The sequence below is a fragment of the Sus scrofa genome, chromosome 1, assembly GCF_054392235.1.
Source record: "Sus scrofa isolate SSC_HxYL_T2T_F1_AM1 chromosome 1, Sscrofa_HxYL_maternal_Yorkshire_Landrace_v2.0, whole genome shotgun sequence".
Lineage (NCBI taxonomy): Eukaryota > Metazoa > Chordata > Mammalia > Artiodactyla > Suidae > Sus > Sus scrofa.
Window position 1 is genome coordinate 26,328,885 of NC_139383.1, and position 9,734 is coordinate 26,338,618.

Genomic DNA, 9,734 nt, shown 5'->3' on the forward strand with positions numbered 1-9,734 from the left:
CTCTACAAATAAATGATTATATTGAGGTTCAGAGAGACAAGGCTCACAGGTAGTTGTTGACATAGCCATTCATCCATTTATATATTCATCAAACAATTACTTAACACCTGTATTGGAAAAGGCACTGGGGACTTCAGACAATACTACAAAGCTACAATAATCAAAACAGTATGGTATTGGCACAAAACCAGACACATGGAACAGACCAGAGAGCCCAGAAATAAACCCACAGTTTAATTAATCTTTAACAAAGGAGGTAAGAATATACCATGGAGAAAAGACAGTCTCTTCAGCAAGTGGTGGTGGAACAGTTGGACAGCCACATGTAAATCAATGAAGTTAAAACATTTCTACACACCATACACAAAAATAAACTCAAAATGGTTTACAGACTTAAATATTAGACTTGACACCAGAAAGCTCCTAGAAGAGAACATAGTCAAAACATTCTCTGATATAAATTACACCAGTGTTTTCTTAGGTCAGTCTCCCAAGGCAATAGATATAAAAGCAAAAACAAACAAATGAGATCTAATCAAACTTACAAGCTTTTGCACAGCAAAGGAAACCATAAACAAAGTGAAAAAACAACCTATGGACTGGGAGAAAATATTTGCAAATGATATCACTGACAAGAGCTTAATTTGCAAAATATACAGATAGCTCATACAACTCAATAACAAAAACAGTCAAAAAATGAGTAGAAGATATAAATGGATATTTCTCCAAAGAGGACATACAGATGGCCAATAGGCATATGAAAAAATGCTCATCATTACTAACTATTAGAAAAATGCAAATCAAAACTGCAAGAAGATACCACCTCAGACTGGGCAGAATGGCCATCATTAATAAGTCTATAAATAGCAAATGCTAGAGAGGATGTGGAGAAAAGGGAACCCTCCTACATTTTTGGAAGGAAAGTAAATTGGTATAGCCACCATGGAAAACAGTATGGAGGTTCCTCAAAAAAAACTAAAAATAGAGTTGCCACATGATCAGCAAGCCCATTCCTGGGCATATATTCAGACAAAACCATAATTCTAAAAGATATACCCCTATGTTCATAGAAACACTATTTACAATACCCAAGACATAGAAACAACACAAATGTCTATCAACAGATGAATGGATAAAGAAGATGTGGTACATATATACAGTGGAATGCTGCTCAGCCATAAAAGAAATAATGCATTTGCAGCAACACAGATGGACCTAGAGATTCTCATACGAAGTGAAGTCAGACAGAGAAAGATAAATAGCATATCAATTATACGTGGAATCTAAAATATGACACAAATGAACTTATCTATGAAAGAGAAACAGACTCACAGACATAAAGAACAGATTTGTAGTTGCCAAGGGGGAAAGAGGGTGGAGGAAGGATGGATTGGGAGTTTGGGATTAGTAGATGCAAGCTATTATATACAAGATGGATAAATAGAAAGAGCCTACTATATAGAACAGGGAATTATATATATATATATATATATATATTTTTTTTTTTTTTTTTTGGTCTTTTTAGCTATTTCTTGGGCCGCTCCCGTGGCATATGGAGGTTCCCAGGCCAGGGGTCAAATCGGAGCCGTAGCCACCGGCCCACGCCAGAGCCACAGCAACGCCGGGATCCGAGCCGCGTCTGCAACCTACACCACAGCTCACGGCAATGCCAGATCCTTAACCCACTGAGCAAGGGCAGGGACCGAACCCGCAACCTCATGGTTCCTAGTCGGATTTGTTAACCACTGCGCCACGACGGGAACTCCAGGGAATTATATTTTAATGTAATTTGATAAGCCATAATGGAAGAATATAAAGTGGAATATGTATACATATCTGTGTAACTGAATCACTTTGCAGTACAGCAGAATTAACACAAACATTGTAAAACAACTATACTTCAATAAAATAATTTTTGCTTTTATTTTTTAACATGCCTTTGGCATGTAGTTCCTGACTCAGGGATAAAACTCTAGCCATAACAGTAACCCAAGCCACAGCAGTGACAACACTGAGTCCTTAACCACTAGACCACCAGGGAACTTCCAAACAAATTTTTAAAAAAGAAAAATGCTAGGGATACAAAGACAAATAGGATAATGGTCAATTTTCTCAAGAATTTCATGGTCTAGTGGGGATACAAAAAAGATGATTTTAGAACAATGTGATTAGTATGTATGCTTCAGATCTTCTGGGAGCAGGAGGAAAGAGCACATGGTTAACTTAGATCGGAGCTAGGAATATAGGGAATATACCGAGATTTAGGGACATTTTCTTGGACAATGTTGTTGGAAGCCGATCTTAAAAGATCAGCAGGAATTAAATAGGTGAATACGGTGGGGACTGGGAGGAAAGGTATTCCAGAAATAGCATCAGAAATAAAGGCAAAAATATGGGAGTTCCCATTGTGGCTCAGTGGTTAATGAATCCAACTAGGAACCATGAGGTTGCGGGTTTGATCCCTGGCCTTGCTCAGTGGGTTAAGGATCCAGTGTTGCCGTGAGCTGTGGTGTAGGTCACAGACGTGGCTTGGCTTGGCTCTGGCATTGCTGTGGCTCTGGTGTAGGCTGGCAGCAACAGCTCTGATTAGACCCCTGGACTGGGAACCTCCGTATGCTGTGAGAGCGGCCCTAGAAAAGGCAAAAAGAGAAAAAATTAAAAAATAAAATAAAAAAATAAAGGCAAAAATATTAATTGTATGTGAGAAATTTAAAAAAAGACAGAAAGAAAGTATATGGTCAGCAAAGATGACAGTTGAAGCTGGAGAGGCTCACAGGGGCCAGACCATGGAGGAATTTGTGTGTCACTTTTAGAAATCTCATTCTTTTTTTTTTTTTTTTTTTTTGCTTTTTTAGTGCTGTTGCAGCATATTGAGGTTCCCAGGCTAGGGGTCTAATTGGAGCTACAGCTGCCAGCCCATGCCACAGCCACAGCAACACCAGATTCAAGGTTCATCTGCGACCTACACCATAGCTCAAGGCAATGCCGGATCCTTAACCCAGTGAGTGAGGCCAGGGATCAAACCTGCGTCCTTATGGATGCTAGTCAGATTTGTTTCTGCTGAGCCAAAGATGAGAACTCCTAGAGATCTCATTCTTGATGGCAGAGGTGATGGAGAAGTGGTGAGGTGATGTCAGGGTCAGGTTCCCATTTAGCGCATTATCTTTTTTTATTATGGGTTAAAGTTTTTTATATTATAGTTTATTTACAATGTTCTGTCAATTTCTGCTGCACAGCGAAGAGACCCAGTCATACATAAATATGTACATTCTTTTTTCTCACATTATCCTCCATCATGTTCCATCGCAAGTGACTAGATATAGTTCCCTGTGTTACACAGCAGGACCTTATTGCTTATCCACTCCAAATGCAATACTTTGCATCTTATAACCCCAAACTCCCAGTCCATCTCACTCCCTCCCCCTCCCCCTTGGCAAGCACAAGTCTTTTCTCCAAGTCCGTGAGTTTGTTTCTTTTCTGTAGATAGGTTCATTTGTGCCACACATTAGATTCCAGATATGTGATAGCACATGGTATTTGTCTTTCTCTTTCTGACTTACTTCACTTAGTATGAGAGCCTCTATTTTCATCTGTGTTGCTGCAAATGGTATTAGTTTGTCGTTTTTCATGGCTAAGTAGTATTCCATTGTGTATATATAACACATCTTCTTAATCCATTATCTGTTGATGGACATTTAGGTTGTTTCCATGTCTTGGCTATTGTGAACAGTGCAATGAACATAGGGGTCCATATGTCTTTCTCAAGGAAAGTTTTGTCTGGTTAAATGCCCAAGAGTAGGATTGCTGGGTCATATGGTAGTTCTATATTTAGTTTTCTGTGGTACCTCTCTTCTGTTTTCCATAGTGGTTGTACCAATTTATATCCTCACCAACAGTGAAGGAGGGTTGCCTTTTCTCCACACCCTCTCCAGCATTTGCTATTTGTAGACATACTAATAATGATGGCCCTTCTCACCAGTGTGAAGTGGTACCTCATTGTAGTTTTGATTTGCATTTCTCTAGTTAGTGATGTTGAACATTTTTTCACATGCCTACTGGCCATCTGTATATTTTCCTTGGAGAAATGTCTATAAAGGTCTTTTGCCCATTTTTCAATTGGGTTGTATTTTTTTGCTGTTGAGTTGTGTAAGTTGTTTGTATATTTTAGAGATTAAGCCTTCATCAGTTGCATCGTTTGAAACTATTTTCTCCCATTCCCTAGTTTTTTATTTTTATTTTTTTTGGTATGTTTGTTTAAGGTTTCCTTTGCTGTGCAAACCTTGTAAGTTTGATTAGGTCCCATTCATTTATTTTTGTTTTTGTTTCTATTGCCTTGGGAGACTGACATAAGAAAACATTTGTACGATTGATGTTAGAGAATGTTTTGCCTATGTTCTCTTCTAGGAGTTTTATGGTGTCTTGTCTTATGTTTAAGTCTTTAAACCAGTTTGAGTTTATTTCTGTGGATGCTGTGAGGGTGTATTCATTGACGTATGTATGGCTGTCCAGTTTCATTGATGTATGTACGGCTGTCCAGTTTTCCCAGCATCACCTACTGAAAAGACTGTCTTTTCCCCATTTTATATTCTTGCCTCCCTCATTGAAGATTAATTGACTAGGTGTCTGGGTTTATTTCTGGGTTCCCTCTTTTGTTCCGTTGGTCCATATGTCTGTTTGCCAGTACCACACTGTCTTGATTACTGCAGCTTTGTAATACCATCTGAAGTCTGGGAGAGTTATGCCTCCTGCTTGTCCCCCCGCCCCCCTCAGGATTGCTTTGGCAATGCTGGGCCTTTTATGGTTCCATATAAGTTTTGGATTGTTTGTTCTAGTTCTGTGGAAAATGTCATGGGTAATTTGATAGGGATTGTGTTTAATCTGTAGATTGCTTTGGGTACTATGGCCATTTTAACAGTATTAATTCTTTCAACCCAGGATATCTTTCCATTTCTTTGAATCTGCTTTAATTTCCTTGATTAATGTATTATAGTTCTCAGCATATAAATAGTTCACATGCGTAGTCAGGTTTATTCCTAAGTATTTAATTTTTGGGGATGTGATTATAAAAGGTATTGTATTTTTATATCCCTTTCCCAATATTTTATTGTTATTATACAGAAATGCATCCAATTTCTGAATGTTAATCTTGTATCCTGCTACTTTGCTGAATTTGTTGATCAATTGGAATAGTTTTTGTGTGGAGTCCTTAAGGTTTTTTACATATAGTATCATGTCATCTGCATACAGTGACAATTTTACCTCTTCTCTTCCATCTTGGATACTTTTTATTTCTTTTGTTTGTTTGATTGCTGTGGCTAGGACTTCCAAAGCTATGTTGAATAAAAGTGGTGAGACTGGGAATCCTTGCCTTGTTCCAGATTTTAGCAGAAATTTTTCAGCTTTTTCTCCATTGAGTATTTTATTGGCTGTGGGTTTGTCATAAATGGCTTTTATTATGTTAAGGTATGTTCCCATTAGCTGCATCATCTTAGTAGTCTTGTGAAAGATGCATTGCAGGGCGGTGGGAGTGTTCAGAATTGGAGAAGGAGAGAGCAGTGAGGAGGCAGCTGTGTCGGTGAAGGCCAATAAACCAGTGCAGGAGTAGCAGGGATGGAGCAGGGTCTGCGCTATAGAAATATTCAGCATGTAAAGTAGGTGGCAAATCTTTCAATACTGAATGTATACTGAATATAAAAGAAAGAGTCAAGAATGACCTTGGAGTTTTAATTTTGGTAACCCAGAGGGTGGAAATGTTACAGAAAGAAGCTCATGGTTTCGGGAAAAGAGGGCAATTCGAATTCTTTACAGATTGAGGTTAAAGTGCTTAAGGAAGAATCCAGGTGGTGCCATCTATTGGAAGCTGGTATAAAAGTCTGAAGTACAGAGGAAAAGTATGGCCTGGAGATGTATATTTTCAAGACACAAGTATGTAGGAAGGGCTTGAAATTATGAAAGTGGATGATATAACACCAGGAAAATGTATAGAAAGAACAGAAGAGTGGTACGAGGTAAGAAACCCAGAGAACCCAACCCTGGATGGAGGTGAGGCAGAGGAAGACTAGCATATTAAGGCGAAAGGGAGAGATGGATGGAGTGAGCCAATGGAGAAGCAGTATGAAGGAAAAACACATCTCTGACAGCTGGTAGTTGGTACAGCAACCAATAGTGAGGCCATGATGATCCAATGCTAAGCATAACTATTTTCACAGACTAGTAATGTCAAACAAGGTTACTCTGTAGTTGTGGCAGACCAAGACAAAAGCAAGACCACTCCATAATCAGATTCCAACACAGAAAACAAAAACACCACACATCTCTTCCTGACATAATGTAACTCAGAACAAAACACCTACTTCCTTGAATCCTCCTCAAAATCATCCAATATAGCCTAAATCATATTACTAGGTTGCCCTCGCTGAGATATCCCCAGGGTGTGCAGTCACTCTTGCTGCAGTGAATGAATAAATCTAACTTAATGTGACCATAGGTCTTTCCCCAGTGGCCTTTGGGCACTGGACTTTAGCATCTTTATGGGAGCCCAGAGAGAAGAGTTTCATGGAGGGAGATATCAAAGTATCTAAAGGAATAAAGAGGCCAGTGATATCCACTGAATTTAGCAAATGGCTTACTGGTGACCTTTGTGAGAGCAATTTTTGTAGGATATTGGGGGTAAATGCAGTGGGTACTCTTCCTGGCTGGAGATAGATGGTTATATATAGTTTTCCTCACTCTGTTTGGTGACATCAAATTGATAGCTGGAGATCAACCACAGGCAAGGAGCTACACCACAGAAGTTGGCAAATATTATATATCGAGAAGTTTTTTTCTTCAGAAATTTGGTTTTTAAATTTTGGCTACCACATCACTGAGTAGAAGAGAGGATTGTGGTCCACTGAGGAAGGACAAGGGGGTGAGAGAGTAGAGATAATTAAGTTTGCAAAAGCAGGGAGAAGAGATTGGATAAAGATTAGAGGGGAGGAATTCCTGTTGTGGCTCAGCAGAAACGAATCTGCCTAGTATCCATGAGGACCCAGGTTCAATCCTTGGCCTCGATGGGCTAAAGGATCTGGCATTGCCATGAGCTGTGGTGTAGGTCGCAGACCTGGCTAAGATCTGCAGCTGTGGCATAGGCCGGTGGCTACAGCTCCTATTCAATGAACCTCAATGTGCAATGAGTGGGGCCCTAAAGAGCAAAAAAACCAAAAACAACAACAACAAAAAAAGCAGGGGGGAATACAGAGTTGGCAACAGTGAGAACTCAGACTACTTGATTTTGTATCACCCCTTTTCATGTGCTGCTGTCAGTTCAGTTTATTAGTGAGAACATGGCAGCTTACTTGGAGGTCATTTCATTACAGCTTGCAAGAGAACTGGCAATGGCTTGGGTGTTTGTGAGCACAGAGAAAGCAGAGAAAGAAGGAAACTTCTGGAGGAATATCTCCCAAACGCTCATGAGTGGCTATGGTAAGCATAACTGTCTCTGGTGTCAAACTGCTTAGGGTGGAGTGTGCACTCAGGGGGAGGCGGTCCTGAAAAGCTATCTAACTTCTCTGTGCCCCAGTGTTCTCATGGGCATGAAGGTGATAGGGTACACTCATAAGGCAGATGGAGAACACTTACTGGCACATAGCAAACTGCCAGCATATGGGAGTTAGCTGTTACTATTATCATTACTATGACTTTTCTTGGACAGGAGGATAAACCAAGTAAAACTTTTTACTTTATTTACTTTTAAATTTTATTTTATTTTTTCCTTTTTCAGCTGCAACCACTACATCTGAAGTTCCCAGGTCAGGTACTAGATCTGAGCCAGAGTTGCGACCTACCCCACAGCTGCGGCAATGCCAGATCTTTAACCCACTGCACCAGTCTGGGCTTCTAACCAGCACCTCCACGGAGACAAGATCATTAACCCATGCACCAAGTGGGAACTCCATAAAACTTATTTTAAAATGATACATTTATATATTTTTGTCTGTCATAGTCGTTGCTTTTATAACCCTAAACCCCCCAAATTTATAAAAATAAAAACTTTTTTTCAGGTACAATTTATTTTGGTGCATGTTCTGCAATCCATCTGTTATCCAGTAGGGGGAACTATTTAACCATCTACTATCCATATAATCCATCATTTCATCTGCAAGGCTAGAATGAATGCATTGTCAAAGATAATTTCATGATTTATGTTTAATATTCGTAGAATTTACTCCTCATGAACAGGAAAAGTCCCACTTTCAATCTTATTAAAGTGGAAAACGTATGTGAAAACCTTCCTCATCCTCGATGACGCTTTTTTTGTGGCTTTATCTCTGCAGGCATTATCCTGAGCATTTTACGTGCATTAGCCCTTAATACTCATTACAACATAGTGGGGCGAGCACTATCCATTTTATAGATGAGGAAAGTGAGGCATAAAGAAGTTAAGGGGCCCAAGGTCACCCGGCCAGTGTGAAAGATGTGAAGCAGAGCTATCTGGTTCCATTGGTGGGGAATCATGTGCGAGGAACTCAGCCAAGGTTGGTTTGGGTCTCTTCCAGAAATTCTGAAGAGCTACTTTCTTTGCTTTTACTTCAGCATTAATGAGCTCTCTTCCTCAACTCTACTGAAACAAGAGAAAGAAGTTATATCTACTCCTAAATTATTCAGAGATAGTGACACCCCTGAAACTCTCAATTTGTCTGAAACCGTTTTGCCCAAGATCAGCACTTTAATTTGTAAGAATTTGATTTTTCCTCTCAAATATTATACAGCTAATTAAATATTTTTCACTACTTTTGAAAACCTCGAGAGTATTTTCTTTACACAGTCTACACCATGTGCAGTTAACTCTCAGCAGACTACTCTCTTGTGCTATTTTGAAAGTGAAAATATTTGCCCTTAATAGAAATATGCAAATTTGGTTTATGTAAAATGAAAGCTGGGGAAATTACTTCTAGTGGCTTCAGACCCAAAATAGTATTCTGTTTCTGTTAAGAATACCAAACTGAAATACAGGGGACTAAATTTTAAACACTGCTAAGTATTTCCCACTTCTTTCCTTTTTTTTTTTTAAGGCCGCACCCGCTGCATGTGGAAGTTCCCAGGCTAGGGGTCAAATCTGAGCTGTAGCTGCTGGCCTATACCACAGCCACAGCAACGACAGATCCTTAACCCACTGAGCAGGCCAGGGATTGAATGGCATCCTCATGGTTCCCAGTCGGGTTTGTTTATCATTGAGCCATGAAGGGAATTCCTCCCACGTCTTTCCTATTAAATTAACGGGAAAAGGAAGAGATACATTTGAGAAACACAAATCAAACCCACAAAGAAATATTTCCTCATACCTGTCAGAAGGGCTATCATCAAAAAGACCACAAATAACAAATGTTGGCAAGGATGTGGAGAAAAGGGAACCTTCCTACACTGTTGGTGAGAATGTAGATTGGTGTAGCCACTATAGAAAACGGTTTGGATGTTCCTTTCAAAAAACTTAAGATAGAACTATCATATGATCCAGCAATTCCACTCCTAGGACTATATCCAAGGAAAATGAAAACATAATTTGAAAAGAAACATGCACCCAATATTCATAGCAGCATAATTAACAATAGTCAAGATGTGGAAACAATAGACGAATGGATAAAGAAGATGCGATATATATATATATATCGATATATATATGTATCTATATATCACACAATATATATACCAATGGCAATGGATTTTGCCATTTGTAACAACTTGGATGAACTTGC